This window comes from Sminthopsis crassicaudata, chromosome 5 (genome assembly GCF_048593235.1).
Source record: "Sminthopsis crassicaudata isolate SCR6 chromosome 5, ASM4859323v1, whole genome shotgun sequence".
NCBI lineage: Eukaryota > Metazoa > Chordata > Mammalia > Dasyuromorphia > Dasyuridae > Sminthopsis > Sminthopsis crassicaudata.
This window is the reverse complement of record NC_133621.1, coordinates 292,469,073-292,489,270: the sequence shown is the minus strand read 5'-3', so window position 1 is coordinate 292,489,270 and position 20,198 is coordinate 292,469,073. Positions and strand designations below refer to the sequence as shown.

General features: G+C 39.8%; 1 long non-coding RNA gene across 1 annotated transcript in view; it reads right to left on the bottom strand.

Moving 5' to 3' along the window:
* LOC141543157 (uncharacterized) overlaps positions 1-19,981 on the bottom strand; it is a 28,549-nt gene extending 8,568 nt beyond the window's left edge. The window contains exons 1-2 of the long non-coding RNA XR_012482358.1: positions 19,821-19,981; positions 19,577-19,662 (exon numbers count right to left, since the gene is read on the bottom strand). This is a non-coding gene — a long non-coding RNA (uncharacterized LOC141543157). The remainder of the gene's footprint in view (positions 1-19,576; positions 19,663-19,820) is intronic.
* Between the last annotated feature and the right edge of the window lie 217 nt (positions 19,982-20,198).

Below are 20,198 nucleotides of genomic sequence, written 5' to 3'. Positions count from 1 at the left end.
CATAAAATCTTAGGGTTAGAGGGGACCTCAGTTTCTCCATCAGGGATGTGTACATAGTGGGTATTTGGGTATGTTGATGGCCAGCACGTGGAAAGGAGAAATAACTCAAGGGAGGTGTGTCTTTCCTCCAAGGACATCCCATGGCGTGACCCGCTTTTAGTCTGGGGTGGATTTATCAACCAAACCTAAAGGTCCCACCAGATTCACAACCAATAATATCTGTCAAACACCTAATTATACATACGGTACCATGTAGATATTGAATAAAGCATAACCTCTCTCACTTTCAGTTCCCTCATTTGCAAAATAGGAACAATACTACTACTTTGCAGGGTTGCTTTGAGGCTCAAGGGAGATAATATACATAAAAAGCATCTTATTTTTTTAAAAGCATCTGATGATGATTATGGTAGTGATAGCAGAGAGACAGATTATGGCATGGATGGAGACAGAGAGGATGTTCTGGATTTGAGTCCTGCCTTTGACCTATACTAGCAGTATGACTCTAGGCAAATTATTAAAACTGTAAATGTCCCATATAACTCTCTAAGGCCAAGGTGCATTGTTTCTACTCTGCATTGATAGAGGGATTTTTTTTTTCCTTCAATCCCCACTCCATATCCCTTATACCAATAAAATCAGAGTCTGGATCAAATTATAATGATGATGATGATGTTGATAGTACTCTCTCTCTCTGAGTTTATTTTCCCAAATCCTACTTCCCTTGGAAAGTTGGATCCCTAAAAGGCAACTGATTATTTCTTCATCTGGAAAAACTCTGATGTGCTGGCGTTTCAAGAGCCCCCATATAGTATGTTCTCCATTAGCAATCAACTCTGTTGGCTTTTAGAAAAGGGATTTGTTGGGAAGTTTTAAAAAGAGCAATAGTTACAAAGCATTCCCCATCTCCCACTATTGATCTCCCACTTTTCCTTTGTACACTCAAGGTCCCTGAGGAGAATGGGTCTAGACTTCAAGTACAATGAGGCAGGCTATAGAGAGCATGTTTGGATAAGGAGCATCTTCTGACTCCTGGATCTGGAAATCATTTTTTCCCTTTGTGGAGTCCTTATGAAAGTACAGCAGCTCTCAACAAGGCACTGGGGATCTAGCTTTTTTTTTTTTTTTTTTCAGATTTCATAATTCATTTATTTATGATAGCTTTTTATATGCAAAACATATTCATGGGTAATTTTTCAACATTGACCCTTGCAAAAACTTCTCTTCCAACTTTTCCCTGCCTTCCCTCCACCCCCTTCCCTAGATGGCAGGGAGTTCCATACATGTTAAATATGCTAATGTATATGTTAAATCCAATATATGTATATATATTTGTACAGTTATCTTGTTGCACAAGAAAAATCAGATTTAGAAAGAAGGCAAAAATAACCTGAGAAGAAAAAACAAAAATGTAAGCAAACAATAACAGAAAGAGTAGAACTGTTATGTTGTGGACCTAGCTTTTTTTAGAGTCTCAATTCAAGACTTTTCTCCATCATGAGCTCCCATGATCTTAGAAGCTACTGATATAGAGTATATATCGCCATTCTACTTTTCTCTATACAGGCTTTCTCTGTCATTAATCACTATCATTCTAGAGTCTATCAATTTGGTTGCTATTATGATCTTTGATGGCTATGGTGGATTACTTAGTTCCATGCATACTCCCCTTTCAGAATACTCATTCACCCCTCTAGAGACCTATCAAAAGATTAAATAGAAAAGAAATAGAGGGATTGTATATTTATAGAGACATGATCCCCCCCCCCTGAGGCTGGGGTTAAGTGACTTGCCCAGGGTCACACAGCTAGGAAGTGTTAAGTGTCTGAGATCACATTTGAACTCGGGTCCTCCTGAATTCAAGGCTGGTGCTCTATCCACTGCGCCACCTAGCTGCCCCCCAAGACATGATTTTTGGATGGGAAATAGGGCAGCCACCCCATCTCTTACCCAGGAGTTCATAGCCTTTCTTAATCATTTACCAAGAAAAAAAAAAGAGTAAAAAGAATCTAGGTTGTCCCTCTGGTATTCAAATTCAGTTTTGGCTCACCGTCTTCTATGTCACCAGTTTTTCTGAACTTGTATCCTATTAGAAGACTTCTCATCTTCACATGGTACCACTTGACTTCCAATTTTCCATGTGTTGGATTGGAACCAGGAAAAAATTATCTGAATATGTTCATGATGCATTGGAAAAGGCCAATGGGAGCATTGACTACTTTCCATTGACCAGATCCTTCCTCAGTTTTTCCAGCTATAAACTGGGGATAATAATTGCATTTACCTCCAAAGGTTGTTAATATAAAATAAAATTATATATATACATGTAATATATATGATAATAATGTTGACAATAATCCACATTTCTCATGATAACCTTATAATGTAGGTAATACAAAAATGATTTTAGACATGAAAACAGGACAGAGAGATGCAATTATGTAAAACAGATTATACAGCAAGAAAGTATCAGGGAAAAATATGAAAGGATCATAATTCAATTTCTTTTCTCAGTGACCTGATAATCAAATGAGAAAGCATGTTCTAGATTCTATGATTCAATGTTTTAAAATAACAACTCATATTCATATGGCATCATAAGAATTCCAGGTGAAATAGGAAGAGCAAATATCACTTATCCCCATTTTACAGATGAGACAGGATTTTATTAGTTGAGGGATCTGAAAATGACTACTCAGTCAATAAATGTTTGAGGTAAGATCTGAAATCAGGTTCTCTGAATCCTTGTCAAGGATTAGATTCACTTTGTCACAAGCCAATCAATCAACCAGCATTTATTAAGTATTTATTATGTGCCACGAACTGTACTATGTGTTGAGAATACAAAAAAGGGCAAATAGTCCCTCATCTCGAGGAGACAATATGCAAACAGCTATATATCTATAGGGTATATACAGAGAGTAGGCACATAATAAGTGCTTATCAGGGCAGCTAGGTGGTATAGTGGATAGAGTCCCAGCCCTGAATTCAGGAGGACCTGAGTTCAAATGTGGCCCCAGACACTTAACATTTCCTAACTGTGTGACCCTGGGCAAGTCACTTAACCTCAATTGATTCAGCAAAAAAAAAAAAAAAAAAAAGTGCTTACTGAATTGAATTAAAGGCAAGGTATAGATTGGGGGGAGAATGGGAATAGCATTTTGCAAAAAAGGTGGGCTTTGGGCTGAGTCTTGAAGGAAGCCACTGAACTCAAGAGGGAGAACATACTTAGGAGACAGCATTTTTTATGCTAGGAACAGCAAGAAAACTGATGTCATTGAATGGCAGAATAATGGAATTTTAGATGAAGGTGCTGATAGGCTGGAAAAATAGAAAGCCACCAGGTCATAAAAGACTTTATAAGCCAGATAGGATTTTATATTTGCTCCCAGGAGGAATGGGGAGCCAGCGGACTTTAATGAGTCGGCGGATATGATGAGAAGTGTGGTGTAGGAATATCACTTTGGTGGAGGATGGATTGGGTTGGGGAGACCCATGAGAAGTCCAGGTATGAATGAGGGGGGTCTGTGCCAGAATAGAGGCTGTGTGAGTGGCTAGAGAGGGAGACACGGAGTAGAGATGGTGAAAAGATAGAAATGAAAGCAAAGGAGACTTCAGCTCACATTTCTTGGTCAGTGTGGAGCCGACACGCCTGCAACCTGACTGAATGACGCCGGTTATAATTTTACAGGTATGAAAATATTTTCCTTGTCAGCCCAGAGCAGCCAACAAGGGGGACTGTTCACATGACTGGTCATTGTTTCCTTATGGAGCCTTGCATCCCCGTTTCTTTTGGCTTAATCCAATCCAATCCAATCCAGTCTTCCTTTACAAGCACCAGCTGTGACCAGCAGAGCAGGGGGGCCGTGGTCCATGATGTGAACTTCTAAAAGCAACGGGCTTTTTTACTGGGCGGCTTAACTCAATTGGCATCCTCAATGAAGCACTGATTCCCTCTTAAAACTGCATCAGCCTAGCCTTCGCAGGGATCATCCAAATGGGCTTTATGTGACAGTAATTATGCTGTCCTGAGGATTTGGTCTGACCTCACCAGCAGGGACTCCTAGGGAGTCAGATTTAACACAGAAAGGGAAAACTCAGAGGCCGCCCAGCCCCACCTTCTCATTTTCCAGAGTAGGAAACCGAGGCCAGAGAAATCAGATGACTTGTTCAAAGTCAAACAGGTAATAAGCAACTAGTCTAGCTTTGAACCAAGCTCCTAGAATTTAAAATTCACTTGTTTGTACCATTGCAACAGGCTGGAAACACTTCTCTCATTTCTCTGGATCTCATTTTTCTCTTTTGTAAATTGGGGCATAATAACAAAATTTAGTTTATTGGGTTGTTGTGAGGATTAAATGATTAGATATGTAGAGTGCTTTGTATTGTACCTTACAGGTTTTTTAATAATAAATAATTATATTTATAATATAATATAAATAATTATTAAAAAATTATGTATATAGGGGCAGCTAGGTGGCGCAGTGGATAGAGCACCAGCCCTGAAGTCCCGAGGACCTAAGTTCAAATCTGGAATCAGACACTTAACACTTCCTAGCTGTGTGACCCTGGGCAAGTCACTTAACCCCAATGCCTAAGCAAAAACAAACAAATAAATAAATAAAAAAAATATATATATATATTGCTGAAGCAATTTGTGTTAAGTGACTTGCCCAAGGTCACACAGCTAGGAAGTATTAAGTGTCGGAGTTGAACTCGGGTCCTCCTGAATTCAGGACTGGTGCTCTATCCACTGCGCCACTTAGCTGCCCCTTTAAAAATAAATATAAGTTATTTTAAAATAGATACTAATCATCATCATCACCACCACCATCATCATCATCACCATCATCATTTCCTTTTAAGGCTTACATATGCATTACACGCATTTATCTTGTTTGAGCTTCAGAAAATGGCTGTTAATGACTTTCCTTGTGTTTCAAAGTCAGTGTATGTCAGAGGTGAGACTTGAACCCTGGTCTTTCTGTCATACAGTACTTTATAGCTTCATATCACAGAATTATAGTGCTGCTAATGGTAGAAGAAGCTTCATTTAGTCCCAGCTTCCCCTTTTATATATGGGTAAACCGAGGCACAAGACAAATGAATTGTCTTGACTAAAGTCACAAAGGCATGGAAAGTTGGATGTGAATTAGGTCTTTTGAGTCCAAAGTTCATAATCTGCTTCCCCTGTGTTTTGGAGTTTCATTACTGGATTGTTGTGTTAAAAATCATGTTGTGACCAGACTTAATGGATGGGATACTTTGGGGGAACAGTGATAATTAAACTCCTCCCCAGACCTTTGGAGGACAAAGGTCAATAACAAATGACTGGGTTGCCATGGCTTTGAGCAAACCAACAAATCCTTTGAATAAACATGTGTTTGACAGCAAGAACGGGTTGTTTTTCCCCCCTTTGAGGACAATAGAAACAGTGCAAATATTGACAGGTGGGTCCAAGGCCAGGTTTACTTTCCCGAGAACCAGGAGTCAGATAAATGGCCAGGTAGAGAACAATTTGGCTTAGAAATTCTGTCCACTTCTTGATAGGCTGTCCAGTTTAACACTATCTGAGCCAGTTGGTTGAGTTTGTTATAAATAGGGCAGCCAGGGGACCATAGTCAGAGTTAAAGGTTATGGCAGGCAGCCTGGCTTCATGGATTGGGAATTAGGAGACACATGATAGAAAGGTTTGGATGGCGGATGATCTGCATGCAAATTCTGCTTCTCTCGTTGCCATCCACGTCACCTTGGACAAACAGTTTCTTTCTCTGGGTCCAGGATGGGCTCTGAATGAAATATCCCTTCCAGCTATGACTCAATTCCTTGGCAGAGATGATTTTTCAATATTGCATGCAATTTTCTGAGAACATATGTTACCAAGGGGCTGCCTTTGCTAGTGGAGATAGTATACCGATAAAATCAGGGGTACAGACAAAAAGGGCAGCTATGTGGTGCAGTGGATAGAGTGCCAGTCCTGGAGTCAGGAAGGCCTGAATTCAAATCCACCTCCAACACTTCCTAGCTATGTGACTCTGGGCACGTCACTTAACCCTGCTTGCCTCAGTTTTCTCCTCTGTAAAATGAGCTGGAGAAGGAAATGTCAAAGCATTCTAATATCTCTACCAAGAAAACCCCAGATAGGATCGTGAATAGTTGAACATGACTGAAATGACTGAACAACAGAACAAATTAAAAATACTAAAAAACAATTGTCATGATAGCTACAGATATTTTGATTTTAAGAATTTTAATTTTATATATATTATTTATATATTTTATATTTAAATCATGACACACAACACACAATAGTACATAATTGCACAATAATTATATAGTTTATGTATAATATAGCATTTATAATAGATATATAATATATGAATTATGGGTATAAACTATAATATAATGTTTTAATGCATAACATTATATTCTTACATATGTAAAATGTTTATATATTATGTATAATATATACATTGTATATATTTTATGTACAATATGATATAATTATATATGACAATGCATTTTATGTAAAATATTTATTTTTGGTAAAATTTATGGAAAATATGTCTTATTTATGTATACTATGTATAATAATTAACAGATTTTGTGTACAATAAATATGAGATATAATATAATAATATATGCACAATATATTTTATGTAAAATATATTTATACATAATATATTATTGTATATAATATAGGAGGCTTTGCATATATGTATCATATGTGTATTATATATAATGTAATAGATTTTGTGTATAGAAAGCATAATATATCAGAATAATATATGCATAATGTATTTTTATGCAAGATATGTTTATGTATACTATGTGTACTATATATGATATATAATGTAGCAGATTTTGGTAGAAGTGTTAACATGATATGATAATATATGCACAATATATTTTGTGCAAAAATATAATATTTATGTATAATATGTATATTATATATAATATATAACATGATCAATTTTGTGTATAAGTATAATAATAGATGCACAATGTATTTATGTATAATACATATAATATATTACATATATTTTGTATATAACACATAAATATGCATGCTATATTTTAGGTGTAATGTGTTGTATTTATATATAATATGATGGGTATAACATGTATAATATTTATGTATTTACATAATTACATATAATATATAATAAATATTATATATTTATATTATTTTTATAATTTATTTTTAGTCATTTATGAAGAATTTCCTTCACAGAAATTCTTTGAGCTAAGTAGTAAAATATAATCAACATTGATTGATGAGGAAACTGAAATAGAGAGACAAAGAGCTCCCAGAGTCTGAAGACTTTGGGGGAAAATCCTGTTTTTGAATCTCTATCATTCTGGGAAACTCACTTAACCTTCTTGGACCGTGGTGTTTTCCTCTGTAGGATGAAAGCATTGCATAAGATGGCCTTTTCAACTCTAGATCTAACTGTTCCTCTACAAGATCGTGGACAAATCCATCCTTTTTCTCCTCTGTAAAAAGAAGAGGTTGGATCAGGTGGCTTCTGAGGTTTCTTCCAGTTCTCACTTTATAGTGCTATGACTAACTCACATTTATATAGGACTTTAAAGTTGAATACATGGTCTAGCACAGTCATGAATTACTTCCAGCCATACCTCTCTCATTCTGTTCTTATACAGTTGATTTTTTTTCAGTGAGTACAGAATATCGCACTTCTTCCCATTCTATTTTATTTTATTAGATTTGGCTCATCATTCCAACCTGTCTGAATCTGTTTGGATCATGAATCTATCATCCAGCACGCTAGCTTTTCATTCCAGCTTCCTGTCATCTGCAAAGTTGATCAGCATGCTATCTACCCCATCATCCAAGTTGTTGATCACCGTGTCGAACAGTCCAAGGGTAAGGACAAGACCCCTTGGGGTATTCAACTAGAGACCTCCCTGGAAGTTGATGTTGGCCCAGCAATGCCAATTCTTTGGATCTTGTCATTCAACCACTTCTGAATCTACCCCTGTGTTCTCTCCCCTGGGCCATAGCACTCCATCTTCTCCAAGAGGACATCACGAATCACTTAACCTAGGCTCCTCATTACATTAATCATCTTTTGTATTTGTATTTTTTTTGGTCTCACTCATTAGACTGTTGGGTCCCTGAAAGGAGGGACTATGATTTAATTTTCTTTGGAACATATTCTTCAATCCAGTGTTATTGATCTCTGGGCCATGAACAAGATACTTCTTTTCTTGGCTCTGGCCATTGTCCCTGACCATCCCCCGTACTTTGAATGCTCTCTCTCTCCAATCCCACAACTGACCTTTCTGGTTTGACATCTGGACTAAAAATTGCTACCTCTTATGGAAGGCCTTCCCCAGCCCTCTTAATTCCAGTGCCTTTGTTCCCCTGTTAATTATTTTCCTAGTTATCCTGTTTTCTTTGTAAATATTTGCCTGTTTGTTGCCTCTCCCATTAGACTGTAAGCTCCTTGAGGGTAGGAATTACATTCTAATAAATATTTATTGATTTGAAATTAATTGAATCTGACCCATAGCAGGATCGCATTAGTGGTTTTTAGTGTCACCAGTGAAGGTAACCGTAACCAAAGAAACCCATGGAAAAGATGATCTAGATTGGGCCATGATAGCTGTGGCTGGCCATGTGGAGAAAGGGTTATCTTTGTTCAGTGTGGCCCCAGAAGGCAGACCTAGCACTGATGGGAGAAAATTGGATCAAGAAACTCAATTCAATTCACTTAACATTTATTAAATGCCTACTGGATGCAAGGCATTGTGCTCTGTGCAGTGGAGACAGGGATAGAAATAAAACACTTCCTGTTTTCAAATGGCTTACATTCTACTGGAGGAAAAGCTCCCCCAAGTTAGAGCTGTCTGGCTTTAGGTCAGAGTGACATAAGAGCTGATAGAGTCTAAGTTGTTAGACTTATTCAGGCTGAGGTTGTATGACCAGTTTTCTTTTCTTTTCTTTTTTTCCTCCCCCCTGAGGCTGGGGTTAAGTGACTTGCCCAGGGTCACACAGCTAGGAAGTGTTAAGTGTCTGAGATCAGATTTGAACTCGGGTCCTCCTGAATTCAAGGCTGGTGCTCTATCCACTGCGCCACCTAGCTGCCCCCGTATGACCAGTTTTCAAGGAAATTGGGAAGGAGGATCCATGAATTGGGTTGATAGATGAACTATAAGCTCCTTTCCAGCCCCAAGAATCTATGATTCTCTCCTTTAAGTGGTAAATGAAAAGAATTTCAAAGGAAAACCAATTTTATGAGGTGAAAACCATTCTTCTCATGATTGTCAATAAAGAAAACATATCAAGTGAAAGTTTTGCCACAGAGTTGCCAGTCTCCAAGTATATTATTAAAAAAAAAAAAAGATGCTCCCATATATACTAAACTATTTACAGCAGCACTTTTTGTGGTTAAAAAAAAAATAGATTGGCAACAAAGTAGATGTCCCTCAATTAGGGAAGAGCTTATTTACTTCCCAGCTGTGTGATGCTGGGCAAGTTACTTAATCCTCTTTGCCTCAGTTTCCTCATCTGTAAAATGGGCTGGAGAAGGAAGTGGCAAACCCCTTGAGTATCTTTGCCTAGAAAACCTCAAATAGAGTCACAAAGAATCAGAAACGACTGAAATGAATCAGCAGTATTTTGGGGTGATAAAATACAAAGTAACTTAAGCCTTGGTTTCTACTTTCAATCAGTTTTACTGATGAGGCAAAAATAAGAAATTCAGAGAAACATGGGAAAGCTTCTTTGAACTGACACAAAACCAGATGAATAGAATCAGGGCGGGGGGAAAGAACTACAAATATGTAAGTGGAAAGAATATGTAAGAAAATAAAGAAACCAGAGAACATGCAATTTTAATCATCAAACTTGGCACTGAAGAGATTTGAAAGTGTCTACTTTTCAGAGGTGAGGGACTATGGGACTGAATGCTATATTTACTGTCAGATTTGATTGATGTACTGGTTGATTTTGCTTCTTTGTTATAGGAGATGGCTCTGGGTGGAGAGGGGAGAGATATATTGGGAAATGAAGGTGACATAAACCCCAAAAGATATCAATCCAAAATTCTGGTGGTTCCTCATGGCAGGATGGTACAATAGGCGAAGACTTGGGGAAAAGATATCTCAGTTTCCACATCTATAAAATGGGGATAATTAGTATTGTCCATCCTATCTATATCATGAAGTATTTGTGAGGAAAGCACTCTGCAAACCTTTTTTTTTTTTTGCCTTTGAGAACCCATTGCTGTTACTGTTTGGGCAATAATAACTGATTCATTGGTTGAAAGGGTCAGAAGCCATGAGTTCAAATTCTGCCTTTTCTTTTAGTTCCTGGTGATAGGTTTTATTTCCTAATCCCTTAATCTTTCTAGATCTCAATTTTTTCATCTGTAAAATGGGCATTTAATATAGTGCCTGGCACTTAGTAGGAAGCCTGTTAATTATGTGATTCTGTCCATTTTTAGATTTAAGATCCATTTTTTTCTGTTTTCTTGCCTCCACGTCACTTTCCCTGGGTGTGAATGTAGCCTGTGTGACCCCCTCCTGAAAGCCAAGAGTTCCCTCCAAAGAACCAGCCCTCTGATTTCCCCTAGGGTTGCTGATTCTCTGTCTGTTCCCCTTCATCCATGCTCCTGACAGCTGCTGCGGGCGATTCCCATCCATTCTGAGGCTCTGGACCTCAGGACGTGTGAATTGTATGATCTTGGAACCTCCCTGAAACAAACCCTGAGTGATCCCTTAGACAAAAGAGCAGAGCTAAAAAAAAAATGTGAAAACTGGAGGAAAGGATCCCAGTGGGGGACGGCCCAGCCCAGTGTTGGACAGCCAGTGGTGACCACGGCCAAGATGTTTTCGTTATGGTCTCTGTAGACCTCCTTGAAGGGGGAAAAGGCCATTGCCTGTGAAACTCTGCTGGCTCTCCCACCCTGGGGCTGCCTCCTGCTCCACAGCCCTGCCACAGGCCTTGGTGGTCTCACTCCCAAATTTGCCTCTGTTGTCATCTTCCATCTGTTACAAGCCTGAGATGAGAAGAGTGGCCACAGAACCACGGTGGGAAGACGCCACAGAATCACACAGGCTTCTTCTCCCCGGACAAAGGCCTCCCAGTGGTCAGCAAGCACGACATGTTATTTTCTCACTCTGTTTGACCTGGGGAAGGGTCAAGACCGAAGGGACTTTGCTCAGAGGCCATATTCTGGATCAGACAACCTTGACTAAGCTAGCTGGACCAGGAATCATGATTCTAGGCCTGCCAGAACCACAGAGCTCAAGTAACTTCTTCCTCCCCACCTGGAAACTCCATGACTTATAAGTCACTCCACTCCCACCCCCCACTCAAGGTCACTGGGCAAATGTCCAGTTGCTCTCTGGTGGAAGCTGTCTTGTCTCCTGCCGGAAATCTCAGAGAGCCTTACAAATATATCAATAGGCGGTCTTCCCAAAATTCCTCTGGGACGTTATTATCTCCTTCCTGTCATGTGCAAGCCAAGGGAAACTGAGGCAATCAAACCTATGCATCGTGCAGCATGCTGGGTGCAAAACTTGAGTCCAAAAGAGACTGAGACAAGAGGAAGGGAGGACTATGGGAGTAGAAGAGTGTGTTTCTTGTCAGACATGCCGGGCAGAAGCACTGGATCTTTGAGCCTGTCAAGTCTAAACCCATCTTTCTATAAATAAAGAAACTGAAGTGATGACATTAGATATAATAATATATATCTCAGATATTATATAATATATAAATAGAAATTAGATATTAGATAAGGGATATTTATCACAGTTATTATTCAAAGTACACTAGATCTCTGCTCCTTCCTTTCCCTCATATCATGCTGCAGGAAAGAATTCAGTCTCAGGCTGACCATTCCATCTGCCTCTTTCCAAGCAGAGCCACGGGGCCAAGAGCCAAAGCTTATCTGAACTCCAAATCCCCTGGGCCCCTGGAATGGCCAGGGAAGCTTTTTTTTTTTTCTGATGCTGGTCTGAAATTCCCATTTCCCATCCTTCTGGAGTGATGAGATGACAGGCATTTTCTGTTGTTGTTTGTCCTTTGTTCTCAAAGAAGGCCAAGACATTGGGGAGGTGATATGACATGTAAGAGAATTGGATTTCAGTGAGGGAGATCCTGCCTCACTTTCCCCGGCAGAGCCATCTGGGCCCAGTGGCCAGATATAGATAGATTGGAGATGGCTCTGGATGAAATGGAGACCTCGGCCTTTTTAAGCTAAGGTCTTCAACAGGTCTCAGTTAGGCTGCACAGAGACAGGAAGGATAAGGTTTCTGGGACATTCCCAGATTCCAGATTCTAATTTAACATTTGGGAAATGCCCAACTGACAATCGCTCCATTGTCTTGAATATTTCAGTCAGAATTGACTAAATATAGCTGGGATTTGGGACATTGCGCTCACTTCTAGCCCTCAGAAGTCTGAGCTTCCTTCAAGAAATGATTCCAGAGGGCTACTAAGTGGAGCCTTGAAAACAGTAGAGTTCTGAAAAATGATGTGACTTCTTTAGCCAATATATAACAGAGACAGGATTTGAACCCAGATCATCCTGGTTGTGAAAGCAGCTCTCTATGCACTACACTACACTGCCTGGATGATATTTGAGATAGAGAAAAATGTAAAGGTACACTTGGGTTCAAACAATAAGCTGTACAAATACAAGATGAGGTAGGAGACCCTGAGCTGGGGCTGAGAAGGGATATGGTTTTGTTGTTAGTGGGTCATTTTTTAATTGTGTTTGACTATCTCTGAACTCATCCAGGGTTTTCTTGACAGAGATACCTGAATGGTTGGCCATTTCCTTCTCTGGCTCATTTTTCAGATGAGAAAATCGAGGCAAACAGTTAGGTGACTTGCCCAGGACTACACAGACTGTAAGTGTCTGAGGCTAGATTTGAACTCAGAAAGATGAGTTTCCCGATTCCAGGCCCAGTGCTCCATCCATTGCATCCCACAGCTGTCCTGAGCACATGGTAAATGGATGATAAACTCAAGTTGAGTCAGCAGTGGGCCCTGATAACTAAAAACAAAGAACGCAATCTCAAGCCACAGTATCCAGTACAGAGGAGAACCCAGGCTTCTCAACTCCCAGTTCAGTGCTCGAGCAATTAAGTTATATTGCTGTCACAGGGAAAGGGATATGATTTGTTTTACTTAACCTCTAGGAATAATAGGTAGAGATTATATTAAATAGATTTGAGTTTGATGTAATTTTATTTTTATTTTTAGTTTATTGAATAAAGCAAACATTTCCATAATGTAGTATAATAAAAAGACTGTACATGAAGCTACAATTCTATTATGTATAATTTACTATTCTTTTAAAATATATAATAGTTATCTTGTGAATTTCTTTCTTTTACCTTTCCCCTTTCTTCCTTCCTTCCTTCCTTCCTTCCTTCCTCCCTATCTCCCTTCCTTCCTTCCTTCCTTCCTTCCTTCCTTCCTTCCTTCCTTCCTTCCTTCCTTCCTTCCTTCCTTCCTTCCTTCCTTCCTTCCTTCCTTCCTTCCTTCCTTCCTTCCTTCCTCCCTCCCTCCCTCCCTCCTTCCCTTCCTTCCTTCCTTCCTTCCTTCCTTCCTTCCTTCTTTCTTTCCTTCCTTCCTTCCTTCTTTCTTTCCTTCCTTCCTTCCTTCCTTCCTTCCTTCCTTCCTTCCTTCCTTCCTTCCTTCCTTCCTTCCTTCCTTCCTTCCTTCCTTCCTTCCTTCCTTCCTTCCTTCCTTCCTTCCTCCCTCCCTCCCTCCCTCCCTCCCTCCCTTCCTTCTTTCTTTCCTTCCTTCCTTCCTTCTTTCTTTCCTTCCTTCCTTCCTTCTTTCCTTCCTTCCTTCCTTCCTTCCTTCCTTCCTTCCTTCCTTCCTTCCTTCCTTCCTTCCTTCCTTCCTTCCTTCCTTCCTTCCTTCCTTCCTCCCTCCCTCCCTTCCTCCCTCCCTCCCTCCCTCCCTTCCTTCCTTCCTTCCTTCCTCCCTCCCTCCCTCCCTCCCTCCCTCCCTCCCTTCCTTCCTTCCTTCCTTCCTTCCTTCCTTCCTTCCTTCTTTCCTTCCTTCCTTCCTTCCTTCCTTCCTTCCTTCCTTCCTTCCTTCCTTCCTTCCTTCCTTCCTTCCTTCCTTCCTTCCTTCCTTCCTTCCTTCCTTTTAAAAGAGAATAGAAATGATGGATCCCCCATTTCTGAGGTGTTCAGAAGAAGATACTTGAAAATTTGGAGGATGTTGTGGTAGAGAAAGTGACATTCAAATATCTTGGATGAGATGTCTTCCAAGTTTCCTTCTAGCTCTGAGATTTCACGATTCTTCAAGTTACTTACACATGGCTGGCCAGAAGCTGAAATTAGATCATTTTTCTCTTTGCAATTCATCCCATTCATCAGGAACCAGCACAAAGGCCAAATGGAACAAAAGTCACTTTAGCAATGAAGGTTACAGCAATATCACTTGGGGGACAGCTGACCCTTAATCTTTAGTCCCAGAGAGGGTTGCTGAATCCACTATCCATGTTCTGGCCCTTGCTAGCCTTTCCCTGGACTAAGACAACAGCCTCCCAACAAGACTTTCCATCTTCCCTTTTGTATCCCTCCAATTCAGCCTTCCCACCAGTGCCAGACCATACCTCAAGTTTATTCTGAGCCATGCCTCATCGATCCAAGATTTTCAACATCTCCCTATTATTTACTCTCTGAAACTTTAACTTCTTAGTCAATTGTTTAGGACCTTCCATATATTTAGCCTCATTCTATCTTCTCCATTTTATTTTAAAGTGTTCTTTCTAATTAGACTACTTGTATGTCTCCTTGTATGTCTCCTTGTATGTCATGCACTTTCCCATCTCAGTGCCTTTGCTGACAACTCTCCCCTGTGCCTGGAGCACCCTCTCCTGTTGCTCTCTCTGTTTAATTATTACTTTTCTCTTAAAGAAATTTTTTATTGTCTCCATGAAGCTACTAATACTAGTATAAAAAGATTGCACATAACCCTGCAAATTTATTATATACAACTTGTTATTCCTTTTAACTATATAATAGTTATCATGTAAATTTTTTTTCTTCCCTCTCCCTTTCTTTCCTGCTCTACAGATGACTACCAATTAGATACAAATATATATAAATCATTCTATATATTTATCAGTTTTTTTCTTCTGGAAGCAGATAGCATCTTCCTTCATATGCCCTTTGGAGTTAATATGGGTATTTATAATGGTCAAAATGATTTAGCCACCCTCATTATTTAATTCTTCTTACTTATAACCCTAGTAAAGTGTCCCGTAGAGCAAACTTTGGATTGTGACTCCATATGGCGTCTCCTAACCTAATGTGAGCCTCATGAAATTATGATTCATTATCAGTGAATATTTGATTTGTATATCTATTTCATATATCTAGATACTGAGATTACATAAAAATTTCTCAGTCACAAGGGGTTACAAGTGGAAAAAGTTTAGGAAACCTTGCTATATAGCACCAGGCACATTTAATTTTCATTCAGTATTTAACGTAGTTTTTTTTTCTTTCTTTCTTTTTTCTGCTGAGGCAATCGGGATTAAGTGACTTGTCCAGGGTCACACAACTAGGAAGTGTTAACTGTTTGAGGTCAGATTTAAACTCAGGTCCTCCTGACTTCAGGGCTGGTGCTCCATCCACTGGACCACCTGGCTGCCCCTAATTTAGTTTTTAATACATTTTAATTTAGTATTTAATAAATACTCATTGATTGCTGGAAAGTTCATTGATTGGATGTAGATTGCTGTACAATTCATTGATTGGATAGAGAATATGTGAAGGAGAATAATATTAAATACTTCTGGAAAGGAAGGTATAAGTCAGATGTATTTAAATGCCAAATTAAAGATTTTATAGTTTATCTCATAGGTGAGCACATGAATCCTATGAACAAGCTTATACTTTTAGATTATTTTGTCAGATGATTTGGAGTGAGGGAGCCATCAGAAATAAGATATCTAGTTGAAATCCTGTTAAAAGTCTGGATGAGGGGAGGGATTCCCATCAGTGTCTCCTATCAGGGTCTTCTGGCAGTAGAAACAAGGTGATGAATGTAAAGCACATTATGGAGACACAATTGGGGTATGGGGCTACCACTTTGGAGGGGTTCATTTTTTCTTGAAGCCTTGGCAAAGGGTTTTTGCAATTCAAAGGGCCAACTCAGAGGATAGGTGATAACTTACTTCCAGACCTCCAAAAGGAGAACTTACCAATAAGTCATTTCACCCTTTCCACTAGGGTAGCATTTTCCCCTCTCAGGTTGGTTTGGGTGACTTCTGTCTCCCCTAACTCAAAGGTCTGCCACAGAATCCCCTGCAGAGATGGAAACATGGCCTGTCTCTTTAAAGCAGGCTTCCCAGTCACCGGTTAGCCACAGGATGGATGTCTTCTGCCTTGTGAGGCTCCCAGGCATGTGGGCTGGCTGCATTCACATGTGTTTAAAGCTCCATCTTTCAATGCTTGGAGGAGGAACCAAAGTCAGCAGGGCCTTGCTTCAAGCAGCCAGCTGGGTATGCTCTCGGGGTCCTATTTCAACCAATAAAAGATCGGGATTCTCTCCCGGACAGCTCAACATTTACTCAATGTTTATTACAGATTTCTTCCTTGGACAAAATATCTCTTCTTTCTCTTTGGGGACTTAAGGCTGAAGACTCGACAGGCTTGAGAGGAAGCAGGGGTGAACTGGAGGGCCTCAACTTGAAACATCCATCAGGCAATAAGGAGATGAAATTTCCTGAACGATAGGACCCATGTTTCATGGGCAAGTGGGCTGACTCTATCAGTATCCCCATCATACTTCCTATGGTTTTTAGGTGGACCTCTGGAACACTGGTATCATCATCTGGGACTCATAACCTGGGTCATCCTTCCTCATGGCTCCCCCTTTTTTTTTTTAATTTTAGAATTTTCTGAAGATGGCTATGGGCAAATAAATGAGAGGGAGCCTTCAATGGGAGGAGAGGACAAAAGAAAGCCTCCCAAAGCTCAGTTTGATCTCCCTTGCAGGCACATCATTATGGACCAAAACAACGTGGAATCAGGTCTGAGGCTTGGTTGTCCAGCCCTACAGCCAGAAAGTGAAGACTGTAATACAGAAAAACACAGTCTCTTACAAAAATAACAATCTCTACTAAGCCACAGAGCTCAAAAATAGCATCTGGTTCTTCTGGTAAAATGTCTTTCTTCCCTGCCAGGCCTAGCCCTGGAGACAGGCTCCTGCATTCCGGCTACCGTCCTTCCAAATGGAAAAATAAGGACAAAAGCAGGTTGGGGGTTGGGGAGGAAGGAGAGGAAGATGCTGTTCTGGGGTATGAGCTAGAAAAGAAAGAGGAGCCCTTTGTTTTTACAGAGAACTGTCAGGAAGGAGAGCTGCATGGAACTGGGCCAGTAATATACACAATATTGCATCCAACTGAATGTTGGGTAATTGTAATGCCCAAGCTTGGTCCCCAAAGGAAAGATAAGAGAATGTACCTCCCTCCCAGCTCAGCAAAGGTGGAGAAACTTTGGAGGATATAGATAGACTTGATTGATGTATTTGCTTAATTTTACTGAACTGCCTTCTGTCCCTCTTTCTTTCTTTCTTTCTTTCTTTCTTTCTTTCTTTCTTTCTTTCTTTCTTTCTTTCTTTCTTTCTTTCTTTCTTTCTTTCTTTCTTTCTTTCTTTCTTTCTTTCTCTCTTTCTCTCTTTCTTTCTTTCTTTCTTTCTCTCTCTCTCTCTTTCTTTCTTTCTTTCTCTCTCTCTCTCTCTTTCTTTCTTTCTCTCTCTCTTTCTCTCTTTCTTTCTCTCTCTCTTTCTCGCTTCCTTCCTTCCTTCTTTCCTTCCTTCCTTTAAAAGGAAGGAAAATGCACCTCTGCATGATGAATGGAAAAATATAATTTCTGTTTTCTTGTTCATTTTTTTTTTTTTTATGAAGGGCAATTTGAAAACTAGATTCCCTAGAGATTATGGGAAAATGCAACTTACCTCTGGAAATGATTCCTAGAACTCTACCATTATTTTGTTTTCTCCAGAAACTGCTCCTAAAATAGAACTCCAAAGAGAAGCTACTGCTATCCCTTTCCCTGCCTTTAAACCCCCGCCTCCTCCACTCCACCCTAAGACCTCCATCAACAACAGGCAAATGTCAACCCTTTGCTCTAAGCCATGAAAGCTTCAGATGTTTATAGGGTGTTTATTCAAGCCATTCAGGCTCCTACTGTTTATAGACAGGGACGGGAAAAAATGTTCAACAGCTTGCATTTCTTATAACATTTCAATATTGAAGTTTCCTTTTGCTTTTGTAAGAAATTAAAGGGTGCAAATGTTCAAGGACCAGAGGGAGAGGGAACTTCCTTCAATGGACTTGTGTGGTACAAGACCTTTTCTAGGGAGAAGGGGCTAAGGATTGGGCACTTATGGTTTAGCCTGGTTGGACAGCTAGGTGGTACAGTGGACAGAGTCCTGGGTCTAGAGACAAATCTGTCCTAGCTTCGTGGCTCTGGGCAAGTCACTTAATCCTATTTGCCTCAGTTTCCTCATGAGCTGGAGAAGAAAATCGCAACTCTAGTATCCTTGTCAAGAAAATGCCAAATGGGATCCTGAAGGATCAGACACGATTGAAATGACTGAACAAAAACAAGAGCAGCCTAATGAAGAGGCATTCTGGTCTAGTTAGCTAGGGACAGTTTCTTCTCATTGATGAAATGGAGACAACTGGTTTCTCACAGATGGAGGCTCTCTGTGGTTCTGGAGTTTTCTCAAATATCAGGCTTTGCCAATTTTTCCCTTTCTGTGTCTCCTGGATTTGTCTATTACTATATTCTTGTTGCCATTCTCCTCTCCACCCCATCTCCAACTAATCAGCAAATATTTATAAAGTACCTATTATGTTCTAGGGATTGTTGTTGAGAAATCAGATACAAAAAATTTTGCCAAACATCTCAATTATAAAGCAACTTATATCCTATTCAATTCATTCATCTCTTTATTCATGCATATGCTCATCTATCTCCCTATACACCCTATACATAGATGCATCCATCTATCTATTCATTCATTCATTCATCTGTTCATCCAACCATATATCCATTCAGTTGAGTAAAGAAGCACCTACTATGTGCTAGGCACTATGCTAGTCAATGGAAGCTCTGAGACAAAAAGGAAACAATGTTCACCCTCAAGTAGCCTACACCATACTGGTATGGTCTTGCATGGCTAATATATAGGTTTTGTGTTTTATTGTTTTGTTTTCAAGACAAATGTATGTCTCTTAAGGATCAACCAACCAATCAGCAAACCAACAAATCAACCAACTAACCAACAAATCAACCAACTAACCAACTAACCATACAACCAATCAAATAAACAAACAAACAAACAACTTGACTGAGAGGATAATGAGTTTGGAAGGACTGTGAGTGGCTGATTGATAAAGGTGGAACCCATAGGGGTGTGTCATAATTGATCCATTTTCTTAGTTATAGAACCTGGGATAAAATATAAGGGGCCATTGCTTGGGTGACTTGGAAGTCACCTGTTCCATGGTCCTGACTTGCCGCCAACATAACAGACTAACAACAATAAGAGAAAACTCACTTGCTCCAGGTGCCAAAATGGGAGGGATTGATGATAGAGGCTCAGATGGGTCACAGGAAGAAATGAAACAGAAAGCTTCATGAAACCTGTAAAATTCCAAAAAAAACCATGAGTTTGAGCAATGGACTTAGGCTCAATATTCACTGCACCTGGTACTTAGAATCCTAGATTTAGAACCAGAAAGGACTTCAGGAGATTATCTTTATTATCCCTTCCATTTTAAAGGTGAGACAAAGAGACTTACCCAGGTAAGTAGTAATGAAGCAGGTAGTAATACTAGAGCAAGAATTTAGACTGATGTCCTCTGACTCCATGTCTGGTGCCCTTTCCCTTGACCCATACTGTTTATTGACAGGACTTGAGCAAGCTCTTTCATTTCTCTGGAACTCAGTTTCCAAAGTTATGAAAAGAGCTCAGAATGTCAAAGTTAGAGGGACTTCAGAAGTCATTTAATATAGTTCATAGTTACACGTTGACAAAATCCCTGACAAATGTTCCTTTCACCTTTCAGGGATGGGGAATTCCCTTTCCTTGGAATCTGGAAGAACCAGAAGAGCAGGCCCCAGAAAATCCTCAGAAATCTCTTTCCCTCTAATCTTCTTGGCAATACTTCTTTCCCTGT